Here is a 23,180-nt window from a genome sequence, read left to right on the forward strand (position 1 = left end):
ATAAAAACAGACATTTACTGATCTAAAATAAAATCTCTTAACACAAATCAAGAGCTTCACAAGTCTCAAAAGCAACACTTGTGGTCCACCGAATCAGGACCAACCACTTTATCTTACTACTGTTTTGTCTGCTGTTACTTCTGCCAACTAAAACCCTAGTCCACAGATTTCTTCTAAGGTAGGCCCAAGAGATTTTACAAAAATGAGAGACTTCGAACTCGAAGTGCAAGGCTAAGCAAGCATGAACATGTAACAACAGGTCTCAAATCATGCCTTTGATGAGACATCCTTGATGATCCCCCTTGCTCTTCTGCAGTGCTTTACCTCCTGATGACCCGATGTTTCAGGAGAGCGCTGACCATCAGCAGGTAAGTGGGAACAAAAGCAAGAAAGTGAAACAAGAGCTTCAACAGCCTCAAGAAAGATCAGGGTGTTGGGAAGAGAAAGAAATAAATTTCAGCCTCGTGCTCTATATACTAGCCAATACCATGTCCCTAGTTATGATGAGCTGTTTTGATTACTTCCAATAATCCCCAAACTTGGATACTTTTAATGCCATTTTGAGTCTTCAGCATTTCCAAAGAAAAACATCCCTACGGCCTCACTGCAGCAGCAGAGAGCTCCTTCACTTCCGCAGCCCCCCAGCCCCAGCTGCTGTGTCCCACCTCCCGATAAGCATTCCCGCAACATCAGGGGGAGTTTTCAAGTTAAGAGATGCTCGCTGCCAAGTCGTTAAACTGTGAACCTCATATGCTAGCAAGTCCCCGCGTGGCTTCATCCTTGCTCTCCATTCACAGCAAGGAGGCACATTACAAGCAAATTGCCACCACAAAGTGAAAATAAAGATCCCTTTTGTTGACAAAGTAAGAATGCTTGAAATTTCTCTTTTGAAGTACGACTCTTGAGGATAGAATCTCGTTCGTTGGCCTGAATTATTCAGAAGTCCAAGGAACACCTATACAAGGTAGGTTTTGGAAATTCTGGTCTAACTTGCTCATGATTTGAACATGTGCAACTAGCAAAATCAGTTTATTACTTTCACTTTCCTTCAGATCACAACTCCAGCATAGAACAGTTAGCTCCTGCCACCTTGTGGGACTCCATGGATTTCCCTGAAAGCTTGTTTCAGCAGCAAGCTAGCCAGTTAAAATAACATTCAGGAGTTACTTTCCTTCTGTTTCAACATGGTGAATGCTAAAATAAAGAGAGACATGTCTATGGAAAGGGTATGCTGTTCAGAGTATTCTTCTGGTTCATTATTCCTAGCTTTGTTTACATAGTTGAACTGCTGGATTTAATAATCTTACGGAGGGTGTTTTAAGTATTTAAGCACCTGTCAAGAATCCTAAATTTTGGAAGCTGATCCATCTAAGTTTAAAGTAACACTGTGATCAAATATTTGTCACTAGTAGTAAATTTCACATATTTGAAATAGATTCCATGTAGAAATAATACAAATTTAGGTTGACAATCCTTGCAGTCAGGTGCAATTTTGAAACCAAATAATTTCAGTCTTATAAGGGATTAAACATGTGCTTAACTTTTAATATGGTGATAACACGTGCCCAGTTCTTCCAAAAGATCTCATTCTTCATGATTACTTTTTAACTGCAATTTGACTTTCTATTTTATGTTCCTCCTCATCCCCATCATACATGGCACTTAATGAGTGAAGTTCTCCAAAGAAGAATGACACAGTTCAACGGAAGAACTTTTTCTTCAACACAGTAACATGCAGCTGAAGATTCATGGATCTCTGTTCTCACGTCTTACATGTCTGTCTAGTCCCCTCAGACAGGTAACATGTCACACCTACTTTGTGGAGGTGCAAAAGACAACAGTAGCTGCAAATAAAAGAAGAGAGATTAGATGAGGTTCTCTTATTTAAGCAAAATTTCTGCTGCTCCAGATCTCTAAAATGAAAAAGCACAGAGGGTGCAGATGATGTGACTCCATGAACTGTACCAACAGCCTCAATGAACCTGCTCCTTTCTATTCTCCGAGCTAAGTGATTTGTTACAGATGCACAGAAATGCAAGAACTGCTAGGGAGCACTTCTTCCCCACCATCAACCAGAACTGCTTCACTGAACCTGGTGGAGATCTACCGTGCTGTGTACTCGATGCCAACTGTAGCAAACTTAACTCCTTGGAACCTCCTTCTGGTAAATGAAAACTTGTCAACAGACTCAAAACAGGAACAGCTCTTCCTGATCTCACAAGCAAGCCATCTCTAATAAAGGCCTTAGTAGCTCATAAATAAACTCAAGAACAATAATTACAGATCCACAGCCAAAGGAAATAACACAAGGAATGTCCTCTTTCATCCATAAGCAGAATGTATTTTTGCTAAACAGTGAACAATGACAAAATGGCAGGCAATGAATCAAGCTGGCACAGAAATTCTGTGTTCTTGAATAAGAAGTTTTACAATCTCACAAGCTTCCCTGGCCACTTCATAAGTGGGGTTGTCTCCAATAGCTGTCCCGTTCCTCCCCTGCGTTATCTCCTCCTATATACTCCTGTAGTCCTCTAGCAGCCATACAGTTAACTTAGAAGCCAAAGTTCAGAGGTGTCTGTGACAACTTCTGATCACACCTCAGCTCCAATACTGAGGAGACCTCCCAGACTGAGTTGTGCCTTCATCCTGATTGTCTGGAAGATACTAAACTGTTCCTCACCGTTGTTCTTACCCATTTCCATCTCCACTACAGGAAACCCAGACAGACAAACAGGCAGGGAGCTCTAGAAGAGAAGCCTTCAATCTGGATGATCAGGGAATCACAACTGCAGGGCATACCCTGCCCAACATACAGCTAACACCTTGCAAGGACAGCCCACGTACCACTATGCTCTCACCTCACTCCGGGTATTGGGAATATAGGCATGGCCTCGTCACGAGCTGTTTGGTTCAGCCTTTTCCCTGTTCTGGTGTACCATGATGTTAAGTCAGTCTCACTGTAACTGCAGACATGTATCTAAAAGTAAGATTCTGGCTACAGAGAAAAAGAAATAGCATGCTCTAGCACCAGAACGGATGAAATCTAACACCTACTGCAGGCCTCACAAATACCGTAAAGCATGAGAGGAAAAAACTAGGACCCTACAAGAAATTCCACTTTGATGTGAGTCATACCCTGCCATATCCTCTAATTCCCATTTTATTTCTCTACTAGTCCTACATTCTGCAGTATTACCAATGCAGCCAGAAGGTCCCTGTGCTAACTTTCTGCTTGCCTACACTCCCACAGCAGTCCAGCTGCAGTACCAGGGAGTTGAGCTACTAACCTACTCTTCAGGATGGTTTGAAACCAGCGGCAGCACAGAGACTTCTCGTACCCTGACCAGAAGTCCTCTTCTTGGTGACTGCAACTTAGCTGGACCTGATAATCACAGAACTCCCAAGTAGCAGCAGACTGAAAAGTACCTGATGATTTTCAGTTCTTGCTGTTGCCCACAGCATTCTGAACACCAGCAGCAAAAACTGACCAGCATTATGAGCTGTGCTTGAAGTTGTGAGTTCTCCAAGGAGTCAGGAGCATCTGGTCAAGGAAGCATCATGGCATGGCTTCAGCCTGGTTCGCATCTGAAACACTACTCCCTAGCTGTCAAAGTAAGGTTTGTTTCACTTTTTCCTCAGAACATTTATTTTTCCTCAAAAACATTATTTGACTTCTGCAAACTTTTGTTGAGGGAACTTTCCAAGCCATTAGAATAAATTACTTTGTTCATGTATTAACTGGAGGAAGGCGTAATTTAAAAAATAACCAAGACCACCCCACTACTGGGCCACTTACCCCTTCTGTTTTTATTTTATCTATACCCACATTGACGTCCTTTTGCTGTCAACTGTTTAGCCTTACACTTTAAGGAGAGGGAAGTTCTGAATGTAACTGTCTCCATTTCTTGAGAAACACATTAAAAAAATCACTCCAGTTACAGAATTTACAAACTTCTGTATGTAACAAGTCTTATCAGATTTCCAAGAGGAACCTCACTGCTTCATAAACCAGAATCCACAATCAGATCCATCTTCACCAACTGTTTCATCGATGCCAAGCCACAACAGCTTACCCAGAACCATGCACGTGCCCAAGTATCTGTGCCAAAATGTCTCAGAGGAGGATCAGGTCCCTGTAAGATTAGCTGCATGTAGGGCTTCAATCCTGCCACTGCAGTAGCTCAGGGAGACTGCTATGACAGACACAACGCAGGACTGGGCCCTAAAATAATCCAAGTATATAAAGATCTTTGTCCTCTCCACAACTGAAGCACAATTCTGAAAAAGCAAGCAGGACCAGCATTCTTCAGGCCAAGTTCTTTAAGATCTACAGGCTGGGTCCCCATTTGTTGTTTTGTTGGTTTATTTAGAAATTGGTTTTCAGGTGTTTTTTTCCTTGAAGACAAATATTTTTATTCTAGTAACTCTTTTCCATCTCCCTCAGATGAAAATCCCACATGGCCCTTGTCTTAAAGATAAGACCAACACAGGAAAAAGTCAGTCCAAAAGAAGCAAGTTTGGCAGGATTTTAAAAAAAGGTCAACAGTTAAAAAAAACCCAAAAAACTGACAGTGCTGGTTGGAACTGTAGAGCAAGGATGGGGGATAACTCCCTTGGTATCTACAGATTTTTACCGATTATCTTCTTAGCTTTCTATCATTTTATTTCACGATATAGCACACAGATGGCTGGATTTTAAATCAGAAGGTGAACAAGGTATTAAGAATTTTCTATGAAATTGAGTTCTGGTATGCTCAAGACTGTGTACCAACTGAGAAAGTGGAACATGTTTAAAACCCCAGGCTGGCACAGAAGTCCACAGGTCTGAACAGTACTAGCCTAAGAAAAGAAAGCACAAGATCCATGGATTCTCAGTCTAAACTGCTTTAAAAGACAGTCATTAGGCTTCCTTGTTACTGACCTACTATGAAACCACAAGTTTAAATCTAGGACCTGAACTACAAAGCGCCCCACAAAACCCCACACTGCCACAATGCTGACTTCCTTCCAGACCACCTGGGCCGAACCTTAGAGCCAGCAGCTCAGGACAGAGAGCTGAACTGAACACTCTGAAATACATAAGTACAGATCAAGCCTGGCCTAAAAACCCCTTTTGAGGAGTAGGACATTTTAGCTCATGCCTGGAACCAGCATAAACACGTTTCTATCATTTTCACACATCTTGGACAACAAACAGAACACGCTTATGCATCCTTACAAAAGTCACTTTCAGACAAGTAAGAAGAACAAGAGCAATATTCATACTGCACTGAATTAAGAAGAGACCCTGGGTTGGAAGAACAAAACACCAGGTCCAAAAGCTCTGACCTACAAAGTTTATATTTCTATCATGCAGCACAAGCTCTTAAATGCAGAAGAGGAATTCTGAATTGAACTTGACCAACAGATTCAGTAAGTCCACAAATATTTAACCTGTAAGCCTCAAATCGATAGATGACAGTTCACCATCATTTTTTTCACATACCAACACAGAAAAGTAATATGTGCACATATATAGGGCAGATGTTGTAGCAACAAAGAGATAAGTAGTGTAACAAATTTAACAGTGAGGTAGAAACTTGCAGAAAGTTCAGGAGTTCTGTACTTGGCTCTGCCACCAACCATTTGCTCTTACCTGAACATCCCTGGGTCTACTCTGCTAACTGCAAAATGGGGGTGTTAACACTGGTTCTGAAATGTTTGTAAAATGTAGTTAGTTGATCCCTGTAAAAGTATATAATAGGAGAGCAAAGTGTTATTACACCCTAATAATGTGCTGTTTTAACAAAATATGTAACAAATGACACCACCACCTGTGTTCTACAGTACACACTCTAAAACTTTGTTTATATACCCGTTTAGAAAATGAATTGTTCTGGGACTCTGGTAGGATGAAATTTTAGAAGTCAACCTGAAGCCCATTTCTCCAAAGAAGCAGGCATCCCTTCTAGATCTTCCCCAACATGAAACAGAACTAAGCCTCAGTGTAGAATTTCCCCCAAGTATTGTACCACCACAATTAATGTAACTGTTATTTTACTCTATGAGTCAACACACAGTAATTAAAAAAATAGTAATAATTATATCTGGATAACTCTTCTCAACTTTCTGCCCTGCTACTCAGTATGAAGTTTTTCCACCAGAGATTGCACAACACTTTACAAAGGAAGAAGCCATCACCATCCCAAGTTTGTAAATGGAGAAAGAGAACGAAAGAGGAAGCAATCTGCCTGAGATCATGAAGCAAGTTAATGGTAAAAACTGCAGCACCAGCCAGCTGGGTTTTTTTTTCTCTGTTCCATCCGGCTCAATTTCCAGCCTTTACCAGAATCCTAGAAGGAAGTGCTAACCTTCCATTTGCTTGCTAAAATGTAAGTACAGAGTTGGAACATATTTTCACCCATCCCTCCAAATATATTTGAGTACCAGATACAGCACTGCAGTCTTATTTCTAGAAGTTCATTCAGTGATTGGGACACATTTTACTACAAACTCACTCCAGGATCACTCCTAGCACCACCAGGGTATAATTTATGCATTATCCTATGAGCTTGTCTACCTCAGAAAATAAGTCATTTCAGCTGTATCAGAACACAATCAGTACAAGTACTGTGGCACCAGGACACGAGTCTACATCTAGCAAGTGATTCATGTGAGTGCGCTTCAGTTCTACACCAGTTAATGTTACCGGCATACCTTGAATGGGAAAAGCCCCTAAATTTACAGAAATACAAGCACACCCTTGTGAAAGAGATTTTACTGCTTTTTTTTGGTCTCTGTAGCTGAAAAAAGTTGCAGTGGCATACTGTACCTTTATTCTAAGATTACTGCATCCATGCTTATACTTTCACTCACATTTGTACAACAGCAAAATTCACATCAATCACCAGTATCATTATATTGGTGAAATAGAGATGATCCCTAATGAATCCTCAATGAGATTCATGAACATTTTCTTACAAGTCAGAATTTATTTCCACTGAAGTCAATAGCAAAGTTCTTACTGAACTCAGCATGACAGTGATTACACCTAATGGGGCACAGCTCCCGGGTAACAACATAGCCCCTTTTTGGACAGGGGGTGGGCAAATGACACTACAGTTAGTTGCCCCTGTCACTTTTGAGGGTGTGAGAGGAGAAGTACCTGGGAAACTAACAGAATTTATTTTGCAGACGGTGAATAATACACATGCACCTTGCAAAGGATGAATATCCTGCACCTTACCTTATACAAATTTGGAGTGCTCAGGCTAAGATAGCGCACCTGCCTCTCCACTCCTCCTATGCTTGGCTAGAGCTGCCATGAAAGCAGACTGCTTGGCAGCAACATTACTTTGGTTCAGCACTAGCAGAAATGCTTCTGGTTGTGAAGATACGATTTTCTTGAAGTTCCCAAGTATAAAACTGTTCCAAGAAAAAGAGTGGCCTGTCATCTAAATATGGACTGTTGGTGGGATTATTTCACTAAGTCGATCCATCCCACCAACTCTCCAAAGCCAAGGGGAAAAAGGTGAGGTTTAATTGCAGAGACAGAACCCAACCCCTCCCCCATAAATAAAAAACAAAAAGAAGTGAGGGTGTCTCATTCTTCCGATCAAGTGTTAGTGATGTAGTTACAGCAATATTTTAAACACGCGCTGCTCCTAGCTGGTTTTGCCACAATCCCCGTGACCAACGCTGCCAAATTCAGTTCAGCAGCCTCGGTGGAATTGCACAAGCTCACACCAACCCTAAATTCAGACCAAAGTGAATTTTATATCCAGATTTTTTAGCCTGACCAGTAGCCCATTTTAGTGTAACCTGGCAGGAAAACACTGCTAAGCACACGCTCTCTGAGACATCTCAGACAGAACACCCTCAAAGATACCAATTCTCCTGGGAAAACATTGGCTCAAATACTTATTTTCTGAAAGGGAAAAAAGCCTCAACATTTCACATGGCGGGGGGGGGGGGGGCGGGGGGGAGGGAAGCAAGTTAGAACAAGAATGGTTCAATCCTATGGAAACGCAGTAACTATAAAATCAGCCACATTAGTAAAGCATTCTGCTTAAACACTTAGGCTAAACAAGAGCTAATTGTTTCAGGGCAGCTTCATAAAACATGACTGCTTCAGCAATAAACAGTTTGCATCAGAAAAGTTCCCTAAATATGCAACTAGTTTATTTTCTTACTGATCTTGTACCAAATGCATGTGAAAATGAAAATTATGACCCTTTCAGGATAAGTGATTCATCTTACTTTGGTTTGTTCTCTACTTAAGAAAATGAATCGGTAATACTCAGTAATTTTCCCATTTCAAATTTTTAAGGAAGGTTTTCCTTTTTTCTTGCTTTTTAAAAATTGACTGTTCTAAACATGTGACCTACAATAGCATTTTGACCTTTGCTTCAGTTTTCTTCTAATTTCTATTTAGCTTTCTAATCTTATGTTTTTATATTTAGTTATACAAGACCGCAATAACTGTTGAGACTTTGAATGCCCTATACACTGATACGAAAGAATATGGAAATCCAGGACAAGGACAGGATCATGAAACCTATGCTTGCACTGGGAAAAGAAGGCAATAAAAACACTTCTCAAAGTGTGTAACTCCTCCTTCAGGGATGGGGGGCAGGGGCACAACTGCAATATATGAGTAGTTTGTATAACTATGCCACCAGCCTCAGGCACACTCTCCGCTTCTGAAGCACAACCCTTCTACTACCTGAGGTCCAGCTCTGCATTCCATCATGGTCACAGGTGCTGCCACACAGTCCCCCTGCTGCAGAAACACTGTGTGCAGCTGCAGAGTCAATACCTGTTATCAAGCTCTCCGACTCTGCCCAGATGCTATTAATATTTTGGTAGGGTGGGGGTTAGAATTCTTTACCCATGTTAGCCCACGGAGCTGCCATGACATATTTACCGATTCTTCCCCCCCCAACCCCCCCACCCCGCCCCTTACTCTTTCTTCATCTAATACATTCAGCATCTAAGTAAACAACTTGGGTTTACTTTTTGGTTTCTGGACCCCAGTGGTGCTAGATTAATTCCTGGAAGTTGCAGAGTCCCCCCTCAATCATTAAAGTCACAATTACACATCAAGTGGTCAAGAGGAAAGTTTGCAACATTAATTTTAAAATAATCATTCCACATTTTTTTTTTATGTTAACTATGCGTTCGTGTAAACAGACAGGTATCTGTTGATGTGTGATGTGTATCTCCTAGAAGATACAGTCGGATCTAGCTCCCACCAAAAAAAAAAACCCCAAAAAAAAAACATCCATAGTGTCAGCTAGTGAGCTACTCTGCACTCCCTAATGGTGGAAGATACTGCTCAAGGCATCTGTTATTACAAATAGAAACTTTGGATAATGGGTACTGAAGTTGTCTGAGAAAATATATTCAGCTTAACAGAAATAGATACCATTACAAATGAATCCTTTCTGAACAAAGACAGCATATCCGAATTTCAATCAGATGTTATCGGTGCTAAATGTATTTTAATTAAAAAAACACCTAATTGTAATTCACCTTTAAATTATTACAAACCAATGTTCAATTCCACTGTTATAATACATAACTCAATTTATATTAAATTAAAATAAATTGCAAATGTTTGATGTGAAAACTGTAAACAAAGTTCAAATACTGAAGAGGCAGGTCTTCAAAGGACCAAGAACATGTATTACATTTAGAACTAAGTTACCTGAAAATAGCAACTTCCACTGCATTTGCAGAGAAAATGTCTTTGCTCCATAAGCAACTTGGTGAAGTTTGGTGTAAAGGTGAGAAATTAACTGGGAATTGAAAAAGCAAGATCACTTGTTTTCCTCCTCATCTGAGAAAGCAAAGCAGAGAAGTTTGAATTCTACTAGTTCTAAAAGCTTACTTTCTGTTACAACTGAATTAGTTAACTTATTAGGGATAATACTTTACTTACACTTTAAGTGCAAACTATTTGCATTAACTTGTATATACGTGTGTGTTCATGCATGAGTGTGGCTTTAATAAATTGGACAGTTCTGAAGGCCACGATTAAAAAAAGCATAATTTGTCACGTCCTAAATCAAAATTTTCTTAACAATTGCAATCTAAATAAATGTACGCAAGCCATGTAACCACTGAAAAGTGTGCAGGCATACACTGCATCCTCTGAACTAACAAAAAGTGGTGCCAAATGTAGTGTAAAGGCTATATTTAGCAACATATTTTAACGGTCATCTACCAATAGAGATTGCTTCTGAGAAAACAAATACAAAAATACCAAAGCAAAATGAGATTAAAAGCACCAATTTAAACCAAGTGTTTATTGACCAGAATAATTATTTAAATCAGTTCAATAGGTCAAACTGGAATGTCAAGGCAGCGCACACGTAAGCTCAGGTGCAGAGGGGCTCATCAGGGCCAGGAATATGAGGTGCTCTCACTGCGCCTGCCCCCACTCTCCCCTTCAGCCCGGCTCAATCTCTGCAAAGCCTGTTAGCACTCCGCAAAACACCAACCCCCACTCACAAAGATATTTTTTTCCCCCCTCTAGGATCCTTGAATAAGAGAACACATACTGTCCTCACTGGAAGACCTGAGCCGTGCCCTTCTCTCCTGCAACTGACTGCACGGGAATGCCTGAGATGACTGCCTCACCTCCCGCTCTGACTTCTCCCGCCCTGCCTTCCTACGTGAAAAATAACGGTAAACTTCAAATGCAGCCCTGTGAGTCCATCCAGGAAAGCAAGACCGCGCACACAGGAACTACATCACCCGTGGCCCAGAAACCAGCAGGACAATTCTTAGACAAAACACAGCATCTGGCCAGTTTTCTCAGGTGCTTCCCTCCCTGTGCTCCCAGCATCCTCTCACTCACTTCGGCCCCATCACCACATGGTGCAGCGAAACAGAAAGCTCGACAGGGACATCCTCTAGAGTCCACTTCACTATATAAATAAATAATCTGCTTCCTTTAGACATGTCTCTCAGGAGGGCAGGATCTTCCTTTGCTGATTAAAAACCAGGAAGACTTTGCAGGCACGCAGGCTCAAAGCTTCGTTTGGAGCTCCCACCTGAACAACGGGCCAGCCCCAGGTAACAGCAAACTAAGCGGAGATGTCAAAACCTGCGACTGAGCACCCAGATCCCATCCACAGCGTCCTCCGAAGGAGACGGACTGTCCGAACCGTGGTGAGGACCCTCACAGTGTAAAATTTTGCCTGGGTCACTTTTCACTGTAGACTTCATTTACCTTCTGCTGCTTTGGTACACAATGCTGAGGTGAGACTCCTAAGCACAAACAAGCGTATACAGGAGATGCCAAGGAAAACACTGATTTACTACCAAGGGGAACACTTAGAAGATAATTTTCCCCTCACATACGCAGAGGCAATGAGCTCTCATTTTAATAGGAAACAGACACATTCAACCAACCATTACACTTGGCTATCCATAATTTACCTCCCTTATTGAAGGTTTTCTATTCTAAAAAAAAAAAAAAAGTTAAAAACTTCCTTGCTTTGCTCTCGTTCTGACACTTGTGCTCTTTATTTAGTACAACAGTTTTAAAAGAACGGTACTGGAGCCTCAAGCTTACTCTTTTGATACTGAAACCCATTTTTAATCAAAAGAACAGAGGAACAGAGGAAGTAAATTGTGAATAGTTACGTGCATTAACATATCTGCTACCACTTTTGTCATTCTTCATTTTGCAGGCACCAGATTTCCCCCTATAAACACCTCTGCTTCTCCAAAAGCAGCTGGAAATTAATGATGCTATTTTTATTTTCTTATTAATTCGTATGCCATAGCTCTGTAATCAGTGCTGGATCATGCTGCAATTTTGCATACTTGTTTCAAAATATATTATGAGCACTTGACGACTGATGTTTAACACAATGTATGAAAGAGTATCTCAAACAAATTAGAGGGAAGAAATACAAATAAAGACATTTTCACTTAAATCAGAAAAAAAATTACTGACATTTTCAAACAAGAGGTAAACTCTGAAGCTCCCAAGTTTGTGTCACGGGGCACTCACTGATAAGAGCTGAGCCAGGCAGAAAGCCTCACTATTCAACACGAAATCTGGGTATAAAGAAACCTTTTGCAAAAGGAACGAACATCTGAAGTTAGACTTACCAATGAAATGGAGGTGACAATGCTACTAGTTTCCAATTCTATCATCTCCAACCATTGATCTGCAGTACATCAGAATGCCTTTTTTTTTTTTTTTTTTTGCCTAGCCATATAACCAACCTGGGAAGCAAATGTACTTGAACAAAACGGCACAGATGCCAAAAGAGGTAACACCTACCAAACCGCATTCTCACACTTTATCCTCTTCCACCCTCCTCTTAGTTATGGGAACTCTGCGCGTTTCAGCAGCATCTCTATTCCTAGCCCTTCCTGTGTTGCTCGTCATCAGGTCAGGGACTGCCTATAAGCTTGTGCACTGATCACAGAGTACAACTGGTGCATGACCCTGGCAGACCTATCTGCACATCAATAATTAAGAATAATGTGAAATCTGCAGCTTTCGTGAGGAATCACAGGCCACCAGAAACTTCACGCAGCAGATCTGCGAAGGGGTGCACATTGCTGATGCAGCTCTGGTTTTGGCTTTTTGTTTAGGAATCCAATTGCACAGTTGCAGCTGGAGGACTGAGCTCTTCAGTAGTTAGAACAAGATACATTTATGTTCCTGTACTTCACCCCATAAGGGGGTGGGGAGGAGGAACAGCATGATGTTGCTAACTGCAGACCACTGTAGGCATGATGTGGCTCAAAGACCACTTGTGGAAAGCAAATCATAACATGGCCAACCACAAAAATGCATTTCTTATCAACCTGGCAAAAAAGAGCAACTTCCTCCCAACTTTCACGGACAGATTTTAATGCAGAACATCACAATGTTTCAGCTCCACTGCCTTTTGTGGAGCTACTTCACACTGAAGTGGCTGAAATAAGGTAAGAAGTCAAGCTCTCCCTCACTCTTTCCATTCTCTCACAAGGTTTTCTTTATCCAGCTTCATCTCCAAATCTCACATGATGTCTTTCTCTTAAATATTGCTTTGACAACCACAAAATAATGCATTCTCTCACATACACAAACAAAAACCTAGGATTATTTGCTTCATAAAAGAACACACAGGCTGAAGAGTGAAGACTTACTATTCTACTGCAAGAGATATAATCCTATCCATTATCGTGTGGCATGCTTTACCCACTGCCATTGCTGGGTAACTCCTGATCGTGAAGAACATGGGTACAAACAAAAACCAAAAAAAATCAAAGCCAGAAAGACAGACAACTTCTGACAAGGGATAAGTTTAAAAGTCCTTACGTAGCTGGCAGAAAAAACATACTGGGAAAGAACTGAGAGGTAAAGGCTGAAAGCCATCAACCCAACGGGAGCAAACTACTGCCTGGCACACTCAGCAGTGTGGTGTAGTCACCAATCCACGACCCACTGCACCAGAGGCCCAGGACCAGGTTTAAGCTTTCCTCACTTGAATCCTGCCATGGACCAGTTCAGCTCTCATCAACAGCGCAAAGGAGCAGGGCTTTAATATGCACGCTTGGCCCTGCCACAGGGAACTCTGGGTTTCGGAAGAGCGGGATGAAGCCCCTCCTGGGAGTATGGATAGCAGAAATCTTCCTGTTGCTACACCTGCGTAAGAGGAGAGTAACCCCTCAGCCAGGCACAGTTATTCTGGTTTCACAGCCTCTCAAAGCAGACTCCTCAACAATTTGCTACATACATATGGCCTTTCAGAAAGAAAAAAGAATTAAAAAAACCCAAACAAAACACGCCAAATAGGCAGAGGAAGACCCACCTTCCTACTTCCCCTCAGCAAGGGAAGGCGTAGACAGGACTTAAGAGTCTTGTCAAGAGCTTCCACTTGTATCAAGTTCCATAGGTCCCATGCCGTGCAAGTCCACTGAATTACTTTATCTTTGCCAAATGAGGCCGTGACATTAAGGGTCAATAAAATGCTGTTTCTTACTTTCAGTGATTGCTACCCTTTATAACATCTCTTCTATCAAAACACCCACATGGAAGATTTCTGACAATAAAAATTCCACGCTTCCTAAGCAACTGATTTTTTTGTGTAGTCTCATAAAATCCTGTTAACTTTCCTCCCCCTTGCTAAAAATTGAAATTTTGTTGTACTAGCTTTCTTTGTACTCAGATATGCCTGAAGCTAGTTTATTTTCACATGCTGAATTGTCCACGCTCATAAGGACTTGCTATTATATTATGCATTAGTGTGCTATAAAGGAAGAGGTACAGCCACTGGAAAGTGTCAAATCCATGCCTTTCCTCTTTGTTGATTCATCTTCTATGTAATTGAATTTATAAATATTAAAAATAATAAAATGCTGCTATCATGGTGAGAATATTACAATTAGGTCCACACTCAAACATTAAGTATAGTACTCCTCAAATACAACTCCTATTTTAAAATTAAAGTTAACTCATATTCTCGGTAACAAAACAGTAGTAATGAGCAAATCTGAAAATCTTACAGGATTAAATGTTTAGTGAGTTTAGAAATAAAAGTTCAAATTAGTAAGTTACCCTCGTTATCACCATACTACCGGAGTGCCAAAGTAGCCACTTCTGCCAATTCCACGTTTCATGAGAAAATTAGTTTACACTACATTATGAATATGAAAAATCATTCTTTGTAAAGAACTATTCCATATGAATGTGTATTTTTAAAACTTTGCTATGAAAACTTATTATCTTAGTTCATAAAGGTAACACAAGGAAGTTAGTATTACATAGTATAATCTAACAAATAGTGATACACACCACAGCTTAAATACCATGTTTAGTGGCAAAAACTCCTCAGTAAGCTCTCCTCCTACTTTAGCCTCTCCTGTCAATAAATATAACCAAACTGAAAGTCAGTAACTTCATACTATTCTGAAGGTGGGGTGTTTTTGGTGTGTGTGTGTGGGTTTTTTTAAGCAGCATTATGAATGAAAGTTGAGTATTAGAAAAATATGCCCAACCAGCACAGAATTCAGTAAGACTACTCACATGTCAAGACAGGCATTTATGAGGAAAGCTTCAGAGTGGTCACATACACCAAAGGAAAGCACACAAAACCAAGGAATCAGAGGCAGATTTTGTTCCATTCCCTGCTAATGCTAACCTGCTAAGTGACAGCATGCAAGCCTACGCTCCTTTACTGCTTTGTACCTCAGGTGCCTAAAACAGGGATAAAAACGATTGTTCCCTGGTTTAAGGTGTGCGATTACAGTACAGCTTATGTACTTCACCAGACAGGACATAAACACATGAATAAGGCAATGCCTACAACTGCCAAATACGAGTATCATTATTATTGAGATAATAACCTGTGCTTTTTTTTTTTTTTTTTTCCTTTTCCAAGCAATGAAATCTAACAGCAGACCCTTGAGCCATCCTTATGGTGGTACAGGTCTTATCCCTTCTGAAACTGTCAAGAAGGGTGGGTGACAGCTGCCTGAGTCTTAGGAAATTCACAGGTCCACTAGTACCAGGCTCATCATATTGCTCTCAGATAGAAACTTTGTATCATCACTGATCTTAAAAAAAAAAAAAAAAAAAAAATCACTATAAGCAATAATCTTTTGAAGTAAAACAGAATGAAAAAGCTTCTGACAGTGATACTCCAGGGAAGGGGGGAAACATGGTAGAAGGAAAAGAAAAAAGTTAATACCATAGAAGTTAGAAAGTTGACTTTTTCCTGTTTCTTCTCAGGAATATTTTGAAATACATACGACTATTACTTCAATCCAGCTTTATAAACTCCTAAGTAATAAAGAAAACAAATTATTAAGGTTACAGTAAAAGAGCATCCATACTGCTTTAGAACTAATTCACTCAGGAAAACTGTCCCAATATACGGGTGCCATATGATTTAATGATACAGGGAAGTATCATTAGTTTCCGTTTGCAGGTGGCAAAGGGCTGTGCTTCCACAAGTAAACGCTGGCCCTGGAAGCCACCAGTGGGCCACAGCAGCACTGCTGACTCCACCAGTGGCTGCGACAGGTCACCCCCATGGCAGGGCACAGAAGCCTGACTTGGGTGCGAGATTTGCAAAGCGGCCTCTGGTTTTGACTACATCACCTGCCAAAGCTCACAGAGACAGCCTGTGACACACTCAGAAATTAAAACAAGAGTTTAGGTTCAGTTCCAACTTTAATTTGTAGTACCTTCCTCTACCAAGGGACTACCTTCAGATAAAGGGGGAGGCCTGAACGCTACATATACCACGTACCGTCGAAAAAGAGGCAGTTTCACTTCCCAGGTGTCCCGATTTCACAGCAGGTGCATTTAAAACCTTCACATTACAGCAGAGCCTTGCAGACTGCAGGTCGCGTCTACCTTACCTGCATCTTCCCCACCACTACATGTGGTGGAAGAGTAACTCTCCCCAGCTCACTTCCTTTAAATTTCCTTTCTTCACACCACTCCGCTACCAGCTCTATGCCAGAAGACTGCCCTGCCTAATGCCATATTAACTGAGCTTCAGAGATGTTGCGCATCCTCAGCCCGCGGACCACGGGAGGCAGCAACCTGGAATAACTTTGAGCTCTGAATGCGAGCAATCGTATCACTGAATTTAACAAGACTTGTCATCTGCTTAAAGATATTCACATGCTTACAGGATTGCAAGCTATGGAATCACTAATTTACAAAGTACATTAAGATCATTGTGGATGAAAAGGAAAAATGTTAGCTATAAAATAACTGCACAATTACCTCTGATATTTTATGTGGACACCTGACATTTAATATCTTTAATTATTCACAAAACAGCTATGAAAAAGAAAGGTTTTCTTCCTTGAATGGGAAAACAAACATGGACTAATTCCTCTCGCCATCACTCCCACACTCCTTTCTGAAATTACCCTCCTGCTGAAACCAATGGAAGTTTTTCAGGCGATAGGTTTATGGAAAGCAGCGCCCCAAACACTCGAAAGCATCGAGGGCAAGCTTCTTAAATAAAACGTTGAGTTCACCTCAACACAGAAACCAGTCATGTTTCTCCTAAATTATGTGTCTGTCTGAAACAATTTATCAGCTTGCTGTGCCAAGAGGGACAGCAGTATGCAACGAACTTTTGAGACCACGGGGCAATTTTTGAAGCATTCACAAGGCCCCTTGCTAAGCAGCTCATCCCCTTTTGGCTTGTGACACACCAGCACTCACCCAGCACTTGTTAACCAAGACCAGAACCCAGGTGTCTCTCCTGTAGGTCAAGACTGAATTACTAAACTTCAGGCATGAACAGTTACTTTACCGAGAACTGTATAGTAAGATAAAACATCCCTTTTACCAAAATAAAAGCTCCCTAAAGTAAATGGAAGTTTCTACTCATGGACAAACCTAATGAAATCTCTATTGTCCCCTTAATAAGGCACATTACTTTTATTATCTTTTTTTTTTAGGCCATGAGGAAATGTATTTCTCAGTTTCTCCAAAGCTAGTTTTACACCTTTTTTTGTCAAAAAGATACCCTACCCTTCTTTTCTTCGTAATTTGTTCGTGCCAGTTCAACACTGGGTGAGACCTACATGTAGTTCTGTCCACAAAATCGAGGTCCACTCCTCAAAAGCTGTGGGCAGATTATGATCACCACTTCATTTCTAGGATCAAAATTCCATGCATCCAAAAGACTTCAGCACACGAAACTAAAATCAGATAATGACTGAAGATACTACCTGAAGCAAGGTCCCTGTGCTATTCTTGTTCAGTACCCTTTCATATTACCCCAAATAAAGAAAAAAATCCTTGGCACTTACAGCACTCTACTCTGACTCTTACCTGAAAACACAGAAAATTAAGTTAAGAAATCAATGCATTTGTATTCAGCTCTGAACAACAGTCTGAAGCCTATCTGCCAGGTTTTGAATTTCCCAATACATTTTTACTTCGTAAAAAACTCTTGCACCAATTACTCTACACAGAACATGATCCTTGTCAGCAATGCTATAAAACTGAAAGAATACTCTCCTATGCAACATCTGCCATAAAGAATTTCAGTAATTTCATTTTGTGTTTACACTCTCAGACCTACACATACCAACCTCACTGCCCACAAAATCTGAAAAACTGAAATTAGGGTGTAATTCTACAACAACTGGAGAACAGGCAGAATCCTCCCTTTGAACCACCTCCCCTCAGCGGCTATCCCAATCTTAAGACTAGCGTTGTGGTCATAATATCACACCAGAACAGCTGCTCCCAACAGCTCCCTTCGAGACAGCATGTTTGGGACCATCACTTATCCTATGTCTGCTATACACTGCCTGGAAAAGGTCAAGGGTATGTTATTAATCATTCGCATTTATGAGTACTAAGCTTACCCCAAATACATGTCTCGTCTTGTTTTCAATTACATACACAATAGTACCATTAAAAAAAAAATAAAAATACCCAACACTTCCCCATTTTGGGCCAAATGCAGTTCAGTGCCACCATGGGTGATTGTGTGAGAATCACTCTGAGTGCCACTCATTTTATGTCATCTATGAATTTGATCCCATAAATTTAGAACCTCTTCTTTGAACTACCACTTCTACTTCATCCTAAAAGATGTCAAACGCTACAAAAGGTGTTAGAGCTCTTCCCAACACACAGATTAAAAAAAAAAAAAAAAAAAAAAAAGGTTGTGTACCTGAACATTTAGGAATACTAGTGAATTAGTCACTAAGATTCATCTTTCAAATTGATAGGTACCTGCATTAATCAATGCCAAAAGAAAAAAAACAGTAATACCGAAAGAGCATGGATGGAATTCTAATTAGCTCTCAGTTTACATGTTAAAACTGAACCAACTCCTGTTGCAGTAGTATTACGGTTCTGCTGAACCTCCCACTGATTCTTGACCTCCAGAGATTTCTAATTGCCCATTCCATTTCCATTTTCATATTTTTCCTAGCACTGAATTTTAAAAGGACTTTACATCCTCATTAAGTTTTCAACCTGTGTGTTTCACTTTGCATATTCTAATGTTGCTCTGGCTTAAAACTTTTACCCTAAGTCAATCAGCTGATCACCTTTAAAAAACAAGGTTTAAGAAAAAAGAAGGGGGAAAAGGGAAGAAGAGATATCAGAATACAGACAGCTTTTTAATTCTCAGGTTATTCTGACCCACCCCTACATAGAAACTTTGTAATCTAGCAGTTGCTGTAAGTACTGGGAGAAGACATGTTTTCTGAGGTGCTAAAACCTGGACAAGCATCTTCCACGTGAAAAGTAGCAACACAAGAACCTGTATCTTATCAACAACAACCGAGTTCTTTTTTCTGTGCATACAGTTTACATACTTACCCAGGAAGGCAAATGGAAATTACAGACAGACGAAGATGAAGGTGTCTCAAAGCCTTTGTCATGTGATAGTGACCTATAAGGTATCAAATAAAGGCACATCATCAGCACCCCATGATATTTACAATATTGCAACTCACCACAACGCCAACAAGAAGAGAGATCCCAAAACTTGAAACTTGCTTCCTCCTCACCCCCACCCCAGATAAGTTATCATTAAACCAAGATGACAGTCGCAGGAAACCGTAAGGAGCAAACAAAAGATGTACCATGTCTTTAAAGGGCATTAGGACTGGGCAAATGGAGCAAATCATCTGAGTGTGCATCAGCACGGTGGGTTATTTTTCCTGTGTCTCTCTCGTACACGGATGCATGTTTATGCGTGCACACAGCCATCCACAGGTACACGCAGGGATGCACCACGTACATTATTATTTACACGCACACCCAGCGAAGCAGGCGGGCGTTATCAAAATAAAAGGCAGAAAGTTGACCACCATCTATCTGCAAGGAGGCATACATAACAATAACCCCCGGGAACTTACACAAGTGAGCGATCAATCCCCGCGCGTGGGGAAGCCAAACAAGGCAAAATTAACAAGAACAAGCCGCCAGACTGCAGGTACGAGATCCACCCGGGGAGAGAGACAGGCAGACAGGCAGAGGGACGGACGGCAGGCTGCAAGGCTGTAACACAGTTTCAGGTAATGCCCGTTCCCCCCCGGCAGAGCCCAGCCGAGCCGCCCGGAGTCCTGCGGCCGCCCAGCCGGCCCCTCCACCACCGCCGCCCGCGGGGAGAGCGGCCAGACCCCCGGCCGCCGCGGGAGGGGGCAGGGCGGCGTGTGCGGCCGCCGCCCGCCCGCCGCCCACCCCCGCCCGTGCAAAGTGTAGGGCCACCGGAATCCGGGCTCCGGGGTGGGGTGGAAAGAAAAGGTATTAAATATGGAGAAAGACCGCCGCGACCCAGGGTTTTCCCGTCTCCCCCCCGCGCCCCCGGTCACCATCAAGTTTGCATCTTAGTTACAAAATGTCGATCTTGAAGGCTGACAAGACACAGGGAGAGGGGGAGAGAAAGAGAGAGAGAGTGAGTGAGTGAGAGAGAGAAGAGAGAGTCCATCTTGCTTTGAGGGGGGAGGAGAGGAGCAATAATGCAGCGCATAAATCTCACCCTCCCGGGGGAAAACTCTGCACAACACCTTTGGGGGCGGGCGGGCGGGCAGGGAAGGGGCGGCGGCGCGGGGAGGGGGCGCGGGGGGCTCCCCGGCCCTCCCAGCTGCCCTCCCCGGCGGGATCTGGCGAGGCAGGCTGGCAGCAAACACCTCCCTGCTGCTCCCCTCCTCCTCCCCGCGGGCCCGGGCGATGATCCCGCTGCTGCCGCCGCCGCCGCTGCCACCGGGGAGGAGGTGCCGCCGCCGCCGGGAGAGCCACATGGAGACCGGCACCCCGTCCCTGCCCCGGCGCCCGGGCCGGGCCCCTCCGCCGCCCCACCGGGCTGCGGGACTTGGACGTGTCACCAGCAGGACGGGCAATGGTTTCGGCGCCCCAGGCCCGAGTGACCACCGCCGGCCTGGCCCCGGCCTCCCCGCACACACTCACCTCCGGAAAAAAACTTTTAGCCACGGCCCTTCCCCGGAAAAAAGTGGCGAATCCGCCCGGCACACGGTTAAAGCCCCGCGGCCCCCCGGCTCGGCTGGCGGCGAGCGGGGGAGACCCGGGCACGGTCCTTCCCCGCCCCGGCGGGGAGGGAGGGAGGAGGCAGGCAGGCAGGCAGGGAGGGGGCGGGCAGCCGCCTGCCGGTGCCTCTCGCCCCGCCGCCGTACATGTCGCCTCGGCGGCTCTCGCTTCGCTTCGGTTTTACCTTCCTCATTCAGCGGCGGCGGGCTGCCACCGATATTTCTAACGCAAACCTGCTGCCGTGCGGCGCCCGGGATTAACGCGATTGCCTTCCCTTCCCCTGCCTCCAACCCTTCCTTCCCCGTCCTCCTCCTCCTCCTCCTCCTCGCAAACCTACACAGGATCGGCTCTCCTCACAGCCATGCAAGTTTCATACATTGCAAATAAACCCGAGAGGAGGAAGAGCGAAGCGGGGGGGGGGGTTGGGGGGGGGGGCGGGGGAGGAGGAGGAGGAGGAGGGGGAGGGCTGCTTTCTGTAATTTACCAGCGACCCGATCTCGCAGCAGCAAATAACAGCCGAGCACCCATCCGGCTCCCGGCGGCGGGGAGAGCCCCCCCGAGGCAGCCGCCCCCTCCCCGGGGCGCCCCTCGCCAAGTTTTCTGTCATCGCGACCACCCAATGTCACAACTTACCTTCAGAAATAGGACTTCGCGCGGCCGAGGCCTGCCGCCGCCTCCCCCCCCCCCCGCTCCCTCCGGGCCCCCGCCCGCCTCCCTTTCTCCCTCTCCACCTTAAACTTATTGACACAACATAATCCCACATCCACGCGAAACTCCGGCAGCCCCCCCCCCAGCTGCCCACCGGGGCCGCCGCCGCCGCCCCGGGTGCATCGCCGATGACTACCGGAAAACGCGCAGCCCAACTCTCCGGCCGAGCCCGGCCGCTGTTGTTGTCGGGGTCGGCGCCGGGTTTTTTTCCTCCCATTCCTCTCCCCCCCCCACCCCGGCCCCGTGCGGCCGCCGAATCGGCTCCCTCGCCCTCTCCGCTGGTATATCCCCCCCACCCCACCCCCCGCCTTCCTCCCGGCGGCGGCGGCTCGCAGCCCCCCAGGCCGGCGGCAGCCCATACCGATCCGCGCACTCTCCCCCGCGCCTCGCCTCGCCGCCCCTCGGGATGAAGTTTCGTTTCTGCCTGCCGCGATTTTCCCTGTCAAGTCCCCCCCGCAGGCACACACCGAGCGGCGGCCGATGGCCAGCCTTCCTCCTCCTCCTCCTCGCCCTCCTTCCCCTTCCTCCCTCCGCCGCGGCCGCCGCTGCTCTTGCCTCTCTCTCTGTGGCGGCGAGAGGTGCCTGGTTTCAAACGCAGCCTGGCACTGGCTGGCCTACCCCCGCCGCCTTCTTCTTCTGGTGGTGGTTTGTTGGGGTTTTGTTTTTTTTTTTTCTAAATGCACTGCGCTCTATTGCAATTCACCTCACAAACACCCCCCCACCACGGTAAAGCACCCCCGGGCAGCCCTGCCCTCCCGGCCGGGCAGAGGGCAGGCGGCACCAACCCACCCGTTCTCCCCTGCCCAAACTTTCCAAGCCAGGCAGGGCTGACGACAGGCAGGAAAAGTGACTGGGAGCCGCGGCAGCCGCCGCGCCGGGCAGGGGAAGCTCCGCGCCTCCCTCCCGGCCGCTAACGCCGCGGAGAGGTGGGGGGGGGGCGGGGGGGGGCTGCCCTGCCGCTGAGGCGCGGAGGGGAAAGTGTGGGGCGAGGGCACCCAGCTCCCCCGGCCGCCGCTGCCCGTCTCCCTGCCGCCCGGCGAGGGGCGGCGGGCGGCTCGCACTCACCTCGGCGGGGCCGGCGGGCGGGCGGGCGGCTCGCCGCTGGGCCGAAGCGAGGCGCGGCGCGCAGCGGAGCCCCTCCGCCTCGGCGCCCGCGGAACGCGGCTCCACACAGAGCCATGCAACCCGGGCAGCGCCACAACACTCCCCGGGATATAAGGCGGACCGCTATTGGCCGCTGCGTTGAGGGACGGGCTCGCCAGCCATTCAGCGGCGCCGTTACACCCGCGGCCCGCGAGGGAGCTGCTGGCGCACACACTCACACAAAGATCGTCGCGCTGCTCTTCGCAGTGTTTGAGGAGCCGGCGGCGGCGGCGGAGCGGGGCAGGTAGCGGGGGCCGCCGCCCGCCGGGCCCCCGGCGCCGAGGGGAGCGCCGAGCCGTGCCGGCACCCGCGCCGGCAGCCGCTGCCCGTTGGCCGCTCGGGGAGGGCTGCG

At 45.0% G+C, this 23,180-nt stretch overlaps 1 protein-coding gene across 21 annotated transcripts in view; it reads right to left on the reverse strand.

Moving 5' to 3' along the window:
• Positions 1–22,888, reverse strand: part of BBX (BBX high mobility group box domain containing) — a 141,283-nt gene extending 118,395 nt beyond the window's left edge. For 4 of the 21 annotated variants that reach the window (XM_056327130.1, XM_056327152.1, XM_056327129.1 and 1 more), the window contains exon 1: positions 19,307–19,379. The gene's annotated coding sequence lies outside the window, so the exon portion shown is untranslated. Of the gene's footprint in view, positions 1–5,635; positions 5,725–19,306; positions 19,380–19,848; positions 19,868–20,899; positions 21,250–22,046; positions 22,201–22,474; positions 22,496–22,750 lie in introns of those variants that run through there. The other 17 variants (XM_056327139.1, XM_056327132.1, XM_056327140.1 and 14 more) reach the window with 11 other exon arrangements.
• Positions 22,889–23,180: the final 292 nt, after the last annotated feature.

Source organism: Falco biarmicus, chromosome 2 (genome assembly GCF_023638135.1).
Source record: "Falco biarmicus isolate bFalBia1 chromosome 2, bFalBia1.pri, whole genome shotgun sequence".
Taxonomy (NCBI): Eukaryota; Metazoa; Chordata; class Aves; order Falconiformes; family Falconidae; genus Falco; species Falco biarmicus.